Source organism: Heliangelus exortis, chromosome 3 (genome assembly GCF_036169615.1).
Source record: "Heliangelus exortis chromosome 3, bHelExo1.hap1, whole genome shotgun sequence".
NCBI lineage: Eukaryota > Metazoa > Chordata > Aves > Apodiformes > Trochilidae > Heliangelus > Heliangelus exortis.
The window spans coordinates 25,990,900-26,006,504 of NC_092424.1; the positions used below are offsets into that span (position 1 = coordinate 25,990,900).

The window sequence follows — 15,605 nt, forward strand, 5'->3', positions numbered from 1 at the left end:
ACTTCACTTGAAATGATCTATTTAAAGTACCTGCAGACTGGTAATACCACTGTGTACATTGAATGAGACTTGATGCTATGGATAAATGGATTTGAGGTCTCACCTAAGTATTTGTTGCTCATTTATCACAGCTGAAATTGATACAGTGAAATCTATGGGTCTATTAACTTTCCATGTGCATTGGTGTGCAATCCACCTCCAGACCACGTTGGGGGAAATTAGTTGATTTTTCTTACTTACTTACCCCATTGGTTTGCTTTTTGAATTTACGAGTTCCCCTGCACAGTTGTGGCGAGCACTAAAAACATTGATTGTAAACTGGGATACACATGAATTCCTGCACATGAAACAGAATTTAATGTTTGTGATTTTTAGTGTTCTGGCTAGTTGTATCCTTTGCTGACCAAAAGCAATGCAATCTGCCACTGACAGAAGTTGCACAACACAATGGCCTGCAAATGCTCAGCAGGTCAAGGGGCACTTAATGAAATTTGTAAATCATTGTAAATAGCTAATGCAGAGAAGATTTCTATCTAGTGTGCACAAGCCATTCACAAATGCAAAATAGCAAATGGTGAGTAATATGGACAAATTACTGGGGGAAAATGTCTTGCTCTGCTCTAAAACTATGCTTTCCCGAAAGAATTTCTTACGAGTGTAGTTACACTGAAATAGTTATCACTGCCTTTCTGATGCAAAACACCACATATACTTTTTGTAGTCTTAAAGCAGTATTTGCACTGGAATAACTTATTATACTGTGTTATCTCACCAGAGTCACGTTGCTGCCAAGGAGTCTCAGGACTTCATACATGCAGAGGTCTGCATGAATACACGTATAAACTGCATAGATGGGCAGATATAATCTGATAGAATATTTTTTTAGCCGAATTATGTGTACATTGTCCTCAGATTATAATAGTCAAAGGCAGCTCATATTTGAGGCCTAAACTCCTTGACAGTCTTCCTTTAATCTGGACTTCATGGTTTTCTCAACAAAAAGTATTATCCTATTTTTCGGAAGTTGCATAAATCAGCTTTAAGCTCTTGTAAAGGTAAACACACTGTTGCATGCATGATTTTTCTGAGTTATGAGATACTCTGGCAATGGGAATACGAACAACCACAATAAATCCTACTGCTTAGAAGCACCTAATTTCTGGGGCGGAATATGTGGGGCTTCCTCTACCATTCAGTGACATTTCCCTAAAACTATTATTAGGAAATATTAAATCACATAGAAGTATATACCCCAGTAGGAGCTTTTCTACTAGCTGGCTCTGGGAAAGTCACCACTATTCAGGAGGGGGTAGAAGACAGATCAGGAGCCATCTTCAGCTGTTCCTAATGGTGTCATTTCAACACTTTATAAACAGAATGCGTGGTTACAGACAAAAAATTACAACCTGTTCTTTATAACTAATATTTTTTGTTTTGCTATTGTCATTATTTTAAATTAAAAGTATGTTGGAAATCTCTTTCAGCACATTCGTATGGGTATACACACATATATATGTATTTGGGAATGTACATAAGTATAACATACTTATATGTAAAAGCAGTACATTGTAAATACATGCCATTCTATAATTGAGTAGACTGTGTAGGGGTATAAATGTCTTTTAAAGACATTTTCAGCAAAAGTGCCTAAATTATAGGCTATCATTTCTGAATCCTGGCTGTAATGAGATCTGTCTGGATCTCAACAAAGATGCCTTTAAAACAGTGTCTATATGATACATGAAGCAACATGAGCTTACTTTGCAAACAAGGGCTGATAATAAAGAGAAACAGAATTATACTGCATCTGACATGACAGCCCCTTCTTGCTGCTACAGCCCTTGAATGTGGCTTGGATGTGATTTTTTTTTTTTTTTTTTTTTTTTTTTACTGGTATAGTACCAGGAAGACATGGAGCTCTGCTCTGGTGGGGCTTTGCTCTGGGCAGCCCATTGGCAGGTTGGCACCTCCAGTTCTCTTGACAGCAAAGATGAGAGGAGGCTGAGATCTTGCATATGATGGGTGGGTGTTTTGGAGTGAGCTTTGGTTGTTCAGTGGAAAGGATTTCACCTGGAAATATGCCTTTTGATGGAGGTAAATCCATTTACTTCAGGGGGGCGAAAGATATATCAGACCCTCCAGACTGCTACCAATATCTGACACAAGGCTGAGAACAGACAGCAGCTGTCCCCAAGGGTGGTGGCCCGGGGGAAGTGGCACCCACCAAAGTCTCTGACAACCTCAGGTCTGCATCCCTGTGTCCCTGCCTTGGCTGCAGCACCCATACTGGTTCAGGGAGCAGTCAGAGCAAGGGGCAAGGCACTGCTCCCACTGAGGACTTGAGAAGATGTGCTGCTGGGGAATGCAGGGTGCATGTACACACACCAGCACTTCCTCACATCCCTGACCCTTACTGTTGTGTCCAGTGACAGCAGAAAGAAAGTCTGATGAGTGCTAGTGCCAGCTGGGACCAAAAGCCACATTTAAATCTAAAGTCTTAAAAATGAGGGATACTTGCAAGTGGCCAGGGTCTGTGTGTGTCTGTGTGTGGAGGAGAGTGTGTATGCAAAAAGACATCTTTATGTCAGATTTAATTTTCCCATTTGTATATCCTTTGAAGATAAATACAGGGAAATTTAATTTCAGTTAACAGTGATATTTTGGTAAAATGCCCCCAGAAATTAGGAGAGGCTGATGTTATTTTAAATGGTTCTTGTCTCCACTTATACTAAGCAAGCTGAGCCTGGGGTTTGTCTAAAGCAGAGCAGAAAGACCACCGAGTAGTCTCATCAGCAGAGCACTAATTGCAGCCATTTATTATAGTCACTTATCTGATAGTAGCTTCTTTATCTGTGATAGTTTTACAGGGATAAAATCCACCAGGCATTCGCACCAGTATATAAACATGTTACCTTGTAGCAAAGTGTCTGTTACTTACTGTCAACACTTGCCAGCAAAAAAAAGCCTATCTCGGGCTTATATGAAGTAATGATGAGTTTAATATGCTCCAGCGAAAGCCGCAGAATAAACAAGGCATCACAAGTGTTTGCCTTGTCTGGCCTCTTAAACAAATAAAGGTGACTGAGAAGTACAAACAACACCAGGTCAGAGCTTATTGGGGTGATGGTGGCTGATGCAAACTCCCCTGGCAGGAGAGCCCTGACTGCCTGCACGCTGCTGAAGCAAATACTGGGTGAGCCCTTTATACCAAGTTTGGCTGAAATGTGGTGGTACGAGGCTGTAATGCTGTGGCCATTTCAAGAGCTTGTGCTGCTACATCTGGGAGCAGGGGGAGGAGAGGGGCCCAGCAGGCAGCCTCAGCTCTGAGCTCTCTCAGGCCAAGCAGTGATTTCATGTGTGACTGCCCCTCTCAGCCTCCCTTCTCCCCTCAAACAGTGGATAAAAGATGATGAACCATGATGGTGCTGGAGATGTTAGGCAATGAGCAGGAAGAAGGACCACAAAACCACAGTGAAAGGGAGAAAAATCACACAAGCGCTCACCAGTGTAGAAAATAATTAAGAAAATGTAATAATTTCAATGCTCTATTTGGATCAGCCAGACTAAACTAGTTTTGCATGTGACCACATTCAGTGTCATCAACAAAACTTGGTGAACTGATGGACAAAAAACTGAAGAAGGACATTTCAGTATGTCAGTAGAGTCTTTGTTAAAGAATCATCTTTATTACAGGAGGCACTTAAGACCATCCATCCCCTGGCTGACAATAAATAAGCTAACACTTCCTTGGCTTCAGTGTTGATCTCATGATAAGTGATGGAAATCCATTCCATTTGTCATAATGAAATATTAGGGACAAGTGGAGTTAGCTACCTAAGACAGCTGGTTTTAACGTCAAACACTGCATGAAATCACCAGAAAGGGAAAATTCAAATATAGATTGAATGTTTTTAGAGGATCTTAATTTACTAATTGATCACAGACTGTGAGAGTGGGTCCACAAAGACATACATACACTTTACATAAAATTTGTAAAAATGTTTACAGTTGGCAAAGTTATTTGGCAAATGTTGATCTAATTCCTTGAGCTCATGGGGTGAATACTGATGTTCAGCTTTGCAGAGTCAGACTGACGTTCTCAGTGCAAAATGCAACATATAGAATACATTTTCCTGTGAAAAATGCAATTTTTTTTACTGCAGACCTTCCCTTCCTGTGACTCAGGCCATTGGGATAGGAGCTTCCTGCTTGGGTTTAGCTGAAAGATGTGAGGAAATTGTAGCTTCATCATCTCTTGCAGTGAACAAGAGACTGACTTGCAAGCTTTCTTGTCTGCTTTCAGGAAGCTCATTTCCAGTGCTGCAAAAAGTTGGTTTGTTGGGTGACAGCATGGCTTTCATTTTCATCTTGAAGACCATGTAATCTGGAAACTGTTTGAAAGGATACTTTAATTTTTAATTGCTTTGGCATTTTAAACAAAATTACCCAGGACCAGTTGAAATGCACTAGCAGTGTTGTTCATGTGTTGGCTGGGTCTTCCTCAAAATAGCTGAATGCATGGCAGATGAGGCAGAAGGCTCATGGCTGGGGAGGTGGTGGCAAGGCTGTCAGCAGGAGGGATGTTGTGGCTCAGGGTAGTTAACCAGCCCCAATTAATGCCAATTACTTGCTCATATTGTTGCGCAGATCATTATAAATGAGACTGATCATAATTTTGTGTTGTTGTTGTTGGCCAGGGACTCATCTTACCCCAGCATTTGCCACTTAGGTAATCTACCAGCTGGCTGCCCCAATGGCTCATGGGCATGCATTTTATTTTGCATCCAGGGTAAGCCAGGAGCATGTATAGAAACATAGAATGGCTTGGGTTGGAAGGGACCTTAATGATCATCTAGTTTCAACCTCCCCACATAGACAGGGACACCTCCCATTAGACCAGATTGCTCAAAACCTCATCCAACCTGGCCTTCAACACTTCCAGGGATGGGGCATCCACAACTTCCCTGGGCAAAAATGTACCCAAGCTCTCAAGCATGGCATCTTCTCACCCAGCTGGAGGGCTGCAGTAGCAAGGCAGCCTCATCACTGGTTCCAGGGTATCATTTATCCTCTCCTGTGGGGACATCTGCCTATTCCAAGGCTGTGTGCTGTGTGGCATGGTCACCATCACAGCAATCCCTGATCAAGCAGGGCAGGCAGTGAGAAGATGAAGAGTGATGTTTCCAGCTGCAGTGGAGGGAGCTGTGCATCAGCAGAAAAAGTGTCCCAGGTTTTTAGCCAGTGGGTCAGGGGATCCAGCCACAGATAAGAAAGTCAGCCTAATCTACTTTGCACAGGCAATCAAAACCCGGTGATTAAAAGTAATTACCAGCACTGTTGATGGTGCGTGAAGCGGAGGAGAGCTGGCTACTTTTCCCAGGGCTGTATAATTTCTACACTGCTGGCGGAGTAGAAAATGCAAAAACAAGGTATTATTATTGTCAGTAAATGAAACATATCTGACTCAAGTTTCCTGCAGAAGACAGCAGATCCATTGAGTAAAAGTGTGTCATTTTTATAGTCAGTTCTACGAGCACAACCACATTTAAGAAAGCCACAAACCTGAATGGCAATATGATTTTACATTTAAAAAAGAGATTTAGCATGTTACAGTACATTTTCCCTGTGCTGCGCGGGAACTGTTTCTTACTTAGCTGTGAGTTCATAAATTATCAGGTTGAGTTCGTGCACTATCGTGTTTCAGGACAGTGCTGTTTTACAAATAATGCTCTGCAGTGGTTCTATTTCATTGGGAAAGCCTTCGAATATGAAAGATTGATATTGCAGGAAAGCAATATAGAGAAGTGGATAACTGATTCTGATGGAGCTAAAAGTCTGTTACCACTTCAGCGTCTGTTGCTTAATCTCCTGTTTTCAGAGTTGATAACATGATCATAAAGTTCACTCCTGGCTGAACGCTGGCACAGGAGTTTCTCAGTTGAGAAGTGAATTCCAGATATGAATGTTAGTACTACTTTAAATAAAACCTCCTCCTTTCCCATGACAGATATGCAAATAAGTGCAAAATGTGATTTGTGATAAGAGATGCTGGGGGGTCCGGCCAAAATCTGGTTTTGTATAAAACAACTTCACAAAAACCTTTTAGCAAAGACAGAACAATCAAATATTTGTTATGATGGGACAGAAATAAGCCTTTTGCACTCCAACTTCCACAACTCCTTAGTAAGAGGTTCTGAAGCAAAACCTTTAGGTTTTTATGGTTCTGTGATCAGCTGTCCCACTGCAAACAGACAAAAAGGAGAAGCAAAGATCTGTCCCACAGCCTGTTGTCATCATTGGGCTTTGCAAGGGTCTAGTCTGTAACGATGCCTGCCATAGAGCAATGGCAGCCAGATGGTCTGAGACATTTGGAGGGAGGGCAGCATGACTCTTTCCTTCAGGAGTGGCCATTCTCAGTACCAGAAGAAGTGAAATTTCTTCTCCATGCTGCAACCCTGGAAGAAGGAGGAGGATGCTTCATTTGTTTAGGTTCAGGAAGCCATTGTCTCTGCTGATTAGGTAGATTTAGATTTAGAAGATCTGATTTTTAATACTCCCTTTGTAACAAACTGGTTACAAAATCTTTACATGTTCTGCATTTCAGGTCCCGATGTGAAAAAATAGTTGTCATGTCTTTTGCCAAGCAATTTGGGACTCTCAGAGGGGAGGAAAAGAATTGCATAAGTACAATGTAAACATCACAGTCTGAAGAGCTTTGAGACCTTGGTTCGTGATTACAAACAGTATCTCTCCCAGAACTCTTTCACTTTTAACATCTGACACTTCAGCTGTGACAGTGCTACAAGGATTTCACAGTTAGAGTCAGAAACTGTTTGCCATGAACTGTTTGAAAATGCTTAATGAAGACTAAGTAAAGCTGTCACAAGGTCTTAGTGTGGGAAACGAGTGTTACCATTAAGATTAATACCACGGTTTAATTACTTTTTTTCCCCCCTTCAGAAAAGCTTATAGCTTAACTATAACGATTTTTTTTTTTAGCTTTACAATAATTGTGTAATTTGATTTTGTAACATTTCCTATGTTACTTCTTAGATTCTCGATGTAAAACCTCCCTTCAGGTAGGTAGATGCCAGTTGCTCAATATTCTCACTCCCCTTCTCTACCCCCCCTATCACCATCTGGAACTTACAAAACCAGCTTCCTTAGGAGTGTTTTGATGCTTTCACTGCCTGCTAAAATCAGGAAGTATATAACACACATAAAACAGAATTACAATGAATTAGAACATGACTGCATGTTATGTGATGCAGCTTGTGGACCTTTGGGACCACAAGCAGGTGAAGCACACTGCACAGAGAAACTGATTCTTGGCAACGCAATTTTCATGTCACACCAGCATGTTGCTGGGAGGGACTCACATTCAGCTAAATAAGTAATGCTGGGAAGACTCAGGCCCCTTGCTTGAAGACTGTTGTAGTGTTTAGGCACAGAAGGATGGATTACACATTTTTTAGCCTGAATTCCATCCCAAAGATCTCCTTAATCCCCTTTTTAGTACATGCATGAGTGCCAGAAATGTCTTTTATTTGCTTCCACAACAGCAGCCAGTTAGCCAGATGCTATCAGCTACTTCTTCATTCAGTTGCCCTTTGCATGCTGGTAAACACCACATAAGGGAGACAAACCTTAAGCCACAAGTTTATCCTGTGTATAATAGGATGCACCTTGAAGCAATTCTGAAGTCTCCATTGAAATCAGCTTAAGTTAAGCCTATATAAATAGTGTCAAAGGGGAACACACCCAGAACACTCTGGGAGATCATGATAAACACTCTTGATGTTTTGCAGCTGTGCTCATCATCTGTGCATTTCACAATAAAATTTTACAAAGCATCCAAACACCCAGCTGGTTGTAGTCTTTGAGAGGTGGCTTTTTCTACCATGGCATTTCTTTCCATATCTGTTGCACTGCACCATTCCCTCCCCTACCTTCAGTTCCCATTGCTTCTTTCTTACTAGAAAAGCAAACCAGGATGTTTTTTAAGATGCATTATGTTTCAGGACTGAATTTTGCCTGTTTGATAGTGAGAAAAAAATAACTTTCCTGACCAGAAGGGAGGATTAATTTACAGTTAATAGCATCAAAGAACATGCAATTTACAAGTATTTTTGCCTGTTTTGTGATGGTAATTTCCTTCTGAAGTGACTAAGCCTTGATTACATAACTTTTATATACGTGGTAAAGTCTGTGTGTTATAGTTCTGCTTCTCCTGTCTCTCTGTGCTGAGATGCCTTATATACAAAAGCTGAGCTCAGCTATCTGCAGAATCAGTGTCTCCTTTTGCAAAAACAATAAAGGGACCTCAACTAAAGGGACTAACACCTGAGTCTCCACTTGCTGCCAGTATATCACCCAGATAATGAAGCAGAATTCATCCTGGTTTACACCAAGACCATTAACAAGAGAGGGCTCAGGTCTTCAGTGCTGGGGTTTCGCCATATTTCTTTTGTCTTTATTCCTTCCTTGACGATTCCTAAGAAATCTTACTTTGGGGAGATAAGTGCCTACAAGAATGCTGAAATTAATTTCAGAGCAGCCTGAAATGGCTGTGCAACCAGCCAGAGGAAATACCCCAGCAGAGGGATTTATTTTATTTATCACTCCTCTTTGCCAAGCTGCAGTGTCTTAATCTTTCCTGATGACATTATTATGAATCAGCCAAAGCAGACAGCCCTGAGAGACCCATGTCCGACTGCTTTGTGGTTTTCCTTGAGACCTGCTAATCCTTGATGTGACTTAAGTGGTGCTAAAAAAAATGTCCTGCAGGTCACTCCAGTCCAGCAAGATGTGGAATGAATTTCAGAGGGAATGGCATATTCCTTCTGACCTACAAACCATGCCAGCATCCCATAATGGCAGGGCATCACGGCCTCTCTTTTGAGGGTTACTAATGCATGGCCCCACAAATGGCTTTCTCAGGTCTTGACTCAGGGGTTCAGCAGGTCCTGGAGCACAGAAAGCCGGTGTCCACCATCCAGGCCATTGTTTCACCACTCAAAGTGGAAAGGTTTCCAGTTTGCAATCTTACTGCAGACTGAGAAGAAGACAGAAAGCAGAGGAGAAATATATTTTTTGTATCCCTGTTGGGCACAGTCTGTTCTTCTACAGTATCTTCAGTACCTTTGTGTTTCAAGGGAAGAAATAATCCTTGCTAGCTGATAATATTAAAAGCCCTAAATGGTCTGTTTCTTGACAAATCATGCACCTCTGACTTTTAGAAGCAGAATTAAACATGTAACAACCCTCCCAACTTCCAGACTTACAACAGTTTTCTCCGATTTCATCCCGATTTCTTGGCTTGTAGGCTGGATCTGTATTGGTCTGGAGAGCCCCATCTTCTCCTGAGGTTAGATGTCAGCCTTGAGTCTAAGGCACATTTCAGACAGTTTGCGTCATTGTGTAAACAGTGATAACAACATTTAATGATGATAAATCTGAATTTCATCACAAAACTATAAAACAACTGAAAGAATGAATTATGCAATTTACAGCTAGCAAAAAGGCAGCCAAAGGGAAAGTAAAGGATATGTGCAGAAGAGAGACAAATTTAGTGGTCTGAGACTATAGTGTCACTTGTTTTTGTGTTTAGGAGCACTTAGCAGTCATGGTGCATAAATAATTTTTATTGCCGTGGAACCTGGGAACACTGCTGGTAACTGCTTGATGGCTGCTTCACATGGCACAGCAAAGTGTGACTCAGGTCTGGAGGGTTCATCTCAGGCTCAGGGATCCCCTGATGCTCAAGGGCTGAGGCTTTTACCCAGGATGGGGACATGTGAAAATGCTGGAGCTCATTGAAGCCACTTTCTCTTCCAGCCCAATGAAATTCTACTGTTCTCATTAACTTAATTACCCAAATGAATTTTAAGTATACAGTGCTATGGATTCAACAATGGCAAAAAAGAAAATAAAAGGGACGATAAAAGAAAATTGCACAGAGGGGAGCTACAAAACCTCAAATATTTCTATCTTATTTTTGGTTCATTTGTCTATTTTTAATATAGGGAGAGCAAAAAAGAGGAAGAAGAAACAGCACCTGTAAACTATATTTCTTCCCCTTTTCCTTCTCCAATGTCATTCTGTTATTTCACTTTTTCTTCTTTTTGTCATAGCAGTATCCAAATCCTTCTAGAAATGTACTATTTCTCATATATTATTTCATTTTTCCAGTGAAAACCTTGAGACACAAGACATCAATATTTTTAGAAGCTCCCCAAAATCATGTTGAGAACTGGAAAGAAAAAAAGTTTTGTTTTTGAAAACAACACATGATTTGTTTTTCCACCTTGGAAAAAAAATTGAGAAAGCTGAAATACAGTTGTGGTTCTACAGCATCAAAATTAATATCAGCATCAGTGGCCCTTTTATTATCATGATCCCATGTTGATATAATGTGGGTGAGATTATGTACTATAAAAAAAGGATGCATGCAAGAACAATTCAGCACCTTTGCCTGCTATAATCATAGACAAAGAAAGGGGGGAGAGGTCAGGTTTTGCTCCTTTTTCCTCCCCAAATTCTTGCTGGGACTAGGACAACCCATAGGGACACCTGGGACCAGCCTGGTTGTCCATGGTGGTTGCAAGGAGTGTCAGGGGAAGGAGGGCTCACCTGTGCTCTGGGATGGATGGACACTCTGGAGAAAGAGTTTCTAGGGAAGGTCCTTCTTTCTGCCAAAAATCCCCTCCTTGAGAGGTGCTTCTGTACAAAACTTGGCACAGCTCTGGCCTCATCTCTGAAAGGGCTGCTTGCTTTCTGCCTGGAAAACTGGGATGAGTTGAAGATAATAGTTATCTGGCCCTGAGAGTGCTGTGAAAAATCAGTAGCCTCAGTCCTTAAGTCTGTTGTGAACCACTCTAAGTATAAAGCGTCTGAGTTTCCTCTAGCCCACTGTGACAAAAAAGAAATCAATATACAAGTGTGAGGAAATGCCAAATTGCTCAAAGTCTTCATTCTTCTGGCTTCTAAGAGGATACTGTAAATTACAGGGTAAACAACTTTTGCAATGACATTAAAAAAAATGAAGTGTAACTTGCCAGTGTCCCTTTAACTCTGAGAAATAACAACAGCGAAGGAAAAAATGTAACTTTGCCATCAGGAAGATCTTCCCCCACAGCATAATGCAGAATTTCATGAAAAGAATGAATGAAAGAACAGATGATACAAGTATTACACAACAGCTATAATTGTGCTAACCAGCTGTAGTCATCTGCTGCTTCCAAAAAATGTTCAGAGCATTCTGAGTATTGCCTGTGCAAATTGAAAGGCTGCTGCAAAAATCTATTTCCATTTATTATTAAAAAAAAAAAAAAAAAGAGGATCTATTCCTCAGTGTGGAAGGTGCCAAGACAGTGGAGAATGAGGAACAGGATTGGTTACAAAGCAAGAAAACAAACACAAACAAGAAAAAGGAAAGAAGAGAAGAGAAGAGAAGAGAAGAGAAGAGAAAAGAAAAGAAAAGAAAAGAAAAGAAAAGAAAAGAAAAGAAAAGAAAAGAAAAGAAAAGAAAAGAAAAGAAAAGAAAAGAAAAGAAAAGAAAAGAAAAGAAAAGAAAAGAAGAAGAGAAAAAGAAAAGAAAAGAGCATTTTCTCTTCCAGGGAAAGAAGATTTCAGATGAGAATACACTTCCGGCCCCAGTTTCACGGGTGACCAGCCTAATCCTGTGCCTTTTCCTGAGAGCAATGGGAGCACTGTGCCCACCCAGACCCCAGGAATACCCAAACTGGAGGCTTCTTGTCCCAGGGGAAAGGTGTTTTTTTCAGCACACAGGCTGACACCGTACTGCTATTTTGAAAGTGTTTCAGTGTGTGTGTGTGTGACTTGGCTGCTTTAGCCAAGGCTTGGGAATTAGGCATTACACAGTCCAGCTTTTAGGCATCTGTAGACAACATGTGGCAAAAGCTGGGGCCGTACAGCATCTGGGTCACCCAACTCAGCTAAAAATAAAGGCTGAGGAGAGGGACAGTGGTCCCAGCCTTGTCCTCTCTGGACCAACACTACTCTCCTGAGGGACCCCTGAACCAACATAAAGATCAGTGGTGGGACAAATGCTTGCTTGGGGTGGTCTCTGCCATGTGAATGAGTCCTAAGAACACAGACCTATGGCCACCACTTCTGGGGCCATTGTTTTCCTTGCAGCATTTCCCAGAGTTGTGCTTTGAGGTTTTTTTATCATGCTGGAGTTTGGTTGTATTTGGGAAGGAGAAACAATGCAATGTATCAGGACAATGCTGTAGCTCCATAAGCATGAAAGGGCCTAGGAATGCAGATGAATCCTCTTAAGAAAAATTCATGGTGTGATTTCAAATGGACTTTTTTTAAAGAAATGCTTTCTTTTTTTTAATATGTTCATGAGCTTCAGAACTTTAGGAATGCTTTTTTGTGCAGGGCAGATTCATTTAATTTGGAGGTGAGAGAAGCTGTTTTGTCCAGCTTTTGGTAGCTGGCTTTGGTTTTGGTCACAGATCATTTACTGAACATGTTTTAGGTGGAATGGAGGGTGGTGCTTTTTTTGTTTTTTTTTGGTTTTTTCTTAAGCCAAGAGGGTTGGTTCTGGTTTGGTACAAACAGTGGCTTTTAACAGGATCCAAATCTATCTTTGGCTTTTCTGGGTAGCTCTAAATGAGTACTTTAACTTGGGGATTTCTGTGATGAGGAAGGGAAGTTAACAACTCAGCAGAGAGCAGAAGTAGAACCGGCATGTGAGTGTTTCTTATTCCCCATGTTTCCCTTTCCATACTTGCACAAGAAAAAGTGAAGCTGGCATAAATTGCCATGCACCTTATGAACTATAATCCTTCTCTTTCCTCAGATTTCAACTCAGGTGGCTCATGACCATATTGCAAGGGGCACTGAGGATGGCACCTCAGTGTCCTGGCTTTTCTTTAGAGTACTAAAGCCTGAAAGTGTTTAGGGATTGCTCACTTTCAGTACACAAATATTATCATATTTGGTCTAATCATGTGAGTTAAGATGAATTAAGAAGGTAGATATTATGTGCAACCAAATTAAACGATTGGAAAAGGCTGTTGCAAACAAAAATTGGGAGGAAAAAAAAGAAGAAGAAAGAAGGGGGCAACCACACAGATCATATCCCCAGATACAGCCTCAGCAAAACACTACTGGTGATAGTCCTGCTTCAAATGGGAAGAAGGATTAGATGACCTCTAGAGGTCCCTTCTAAACAAATTTTCTATGAGCCTGTGAGTCATATACATTTCCTCATATTTCTACTTGTCATTTTACTTGGTAGTGAAAGCCTAGAATTGAAAACTTCAGTCTCTTTTACACCAGAATATTTGAGCAGTGACATCTGTCACAAGGCAAGCCATAGGCAAGCATTTGGCTCCTGCTGCTGAATAGTGTCAGAGAGGAACAGGCTAAATCAAGAGAATTTTCTTTTTCTACCATCAGGAAACATGCTAGGTCTCAGGACTCTTTCAGATTCACCTTGGTATTCATCACAGTACTGCAATACAGGAGTCAGGTGTGGTAGATATTGTGGTTAGGGGTCCAGCCTCTCTGAGCAAGAGTTGGAATGAAGGTAGGAAAGGAGAGGGAGGGTGCAGGCTGGATGGTGGAGGCCATTTGATAAGGGGATTGTTGAACAGCAATCAGTAAAGAAAAATAACTCTGCTTTGAAATATTTATTCCTACAGCACAAGAAACTGAAAGGATTTCGCCATATAGCTGTTTGCAAGCAATGAGCATTACTGGAGCAACAGAAAAAGACTCTCACAGTATTAATTTTCAAGTTGTGTTTGGACTGGGACAGCTTTGACCCAGTTAGAACAGGTCTGGGCAGAGCAGATAAGCCAGAGTTACCTCCATCTGGAGTTCCCACTATCATTCTCAGTGTTCATCCTCATCACTGAGATGAAGGCTTGAATATCACTAGCTGTGAGAAGGCATGTGAGCCACACAAAAAGTTTACCCTAACAATTCATCCGTCTCACTGTCCGACCCAGCAGTAAACTATACAATCTGCTGTCTAACTTGGGATTTAAAAAGATTAGAATACTTCAGCGTTGATCTCAATTGACTGTGATGAGATGCTGGGTGCTTCTTTCCTTCCAGCTCCTGCTGCATTTAGAACTGTTTGGGAGTGCTCACCTCCTATCAACAGAGTGCCTTTCAACCACATAGCACTCTAGCCTTACATACATTTTTATTTAATTCAAATAAACTTATAAGAGAGGAGCCAGTGCAAAGCAAGGCTGCACAGCAGCAGTTCTATCCTTGCCAAGCACATGCAGCAGGCTGGGAGTGGGGCTGCAGTGCTCATCAGGGATCTGTGTTGCTCCAGATGGGTCTGGGGCTGCCTTTATTTTAGCTGCTTTGATTACTAGTAGAGGTACAGATCAACCCCCTGGCCTCAGCTTTCACTCTCTGGAATCCAAATGGTTTATCTCACGCCCCAGCAGGGTCTGAAGCAGCGTGCTGCACCAGCCCCTGCTTATCATGGCTCTGACATGGTTTCTCTAAGCAAATGTTTAGCCCTACTTGACTCAAGATGAGTGCTGTATTGATTATTAACTTTAAATAAACATCTGGTTTTCATTAGGAATGGTAGCAGACCAGAGAGGGGTGCTGTACTGGGCGGTGCGGTCACTTAACAACCATCAGGGCTGGCTATAAAGAAAATTTAACATATCCTGTAATTACACTCTGCACAACACAGGGGGATTTGGGATCTGCAGATCTGATTTCAGAACAGAACAAAAAAATGTTTATTGTATCTGCTACACACATTTATTTACTCAGTAGCAGCAAGACTTTTAAAATACTGTCTGTGCAAGAGCTTATTCCTTGCTTAAGAGAAGGACTTTCTTGTTTAAGCCAGGAAACCTGAGAGATGCTGACGGTCAGGATGGGCTGCTTAATGCTTTTACAGGCTTCAAGATTGCAGGATTTGTTGAGTACACAGATCTGTTCTGATTTATAAATAACCTCCTTCCCTTCAGCCCTGCCAGCTACAGCAAATCCCAGCTCCTCTGGCTGCAAGCAAAAGCTGTGGCCTCGGCAACTCCAGTGTGTGTCCCCATGGCATACAGGGACAGGATGGTGGGGACTTTGCTCCAAAAGCTGGTGGTCCCAGTGGTGCCCAGCCAAGAGGGAAGAGGGAAATGGGTTTGAAGGCCGTCCAAGGCTAGCCCTTGGCCTGTCCCCCCAACATGAACACCAAAGGGTGGATTTTCACCCTGCAGCCACATCCATAACCCTGCACACAGCATCAGTGCCCGGCTCCCAGGGTAATATCAGCCAAAGGGACGTTTTGGGAATGATGTAATGCTGAAACTTGAGCTCCAGCTGAAAGAACATGGTAGGTGGAGTTTCTATGGAGCCAGACAGAGCTTGTATCCTCTCCCTTTTTCTCTTTTTCTGTCTCATTCAGGCTGTCTCAATTAAAGCTTGGTCAAATTAATCTTGCACTTTTAATGTCAGTTGCTATTTTTCTAATTCACCTCCACACTCTTAAAAGACTATTTCTCCAAACAAAATGGGTCTGTTCTTCAATTTCAGGCTGTCAATTTCATGGGCTGCTGATACATTTATTAGGTGTGTAATTTGCTATTTTTAGGAGG

At 41.6% G+C, this 15,605-nt stretch overlaps 1 long non-coding RNA gene across 1 annotated transcript in view; it reads left to right on the top strand.

Annotated features, from left to right (window-relative positions):
- The first annotated feature begins 480 nt into the window (after positions 1-480).
- The window catches only part of LOC139794313 (uncharacterized), a 115,488-nt gene continuing 100,363 nt past the window's right edge, over positions 481-15,605 (top strand). The window contains exon 1 of the long non-coding RNA XR_011725068.1: positions 481-574. This is a non-coding gene — a long non-coding RNA (uncharacterized lncRNA). The remainder of the gene's footprint in view (positions 575-15,605) is intronic.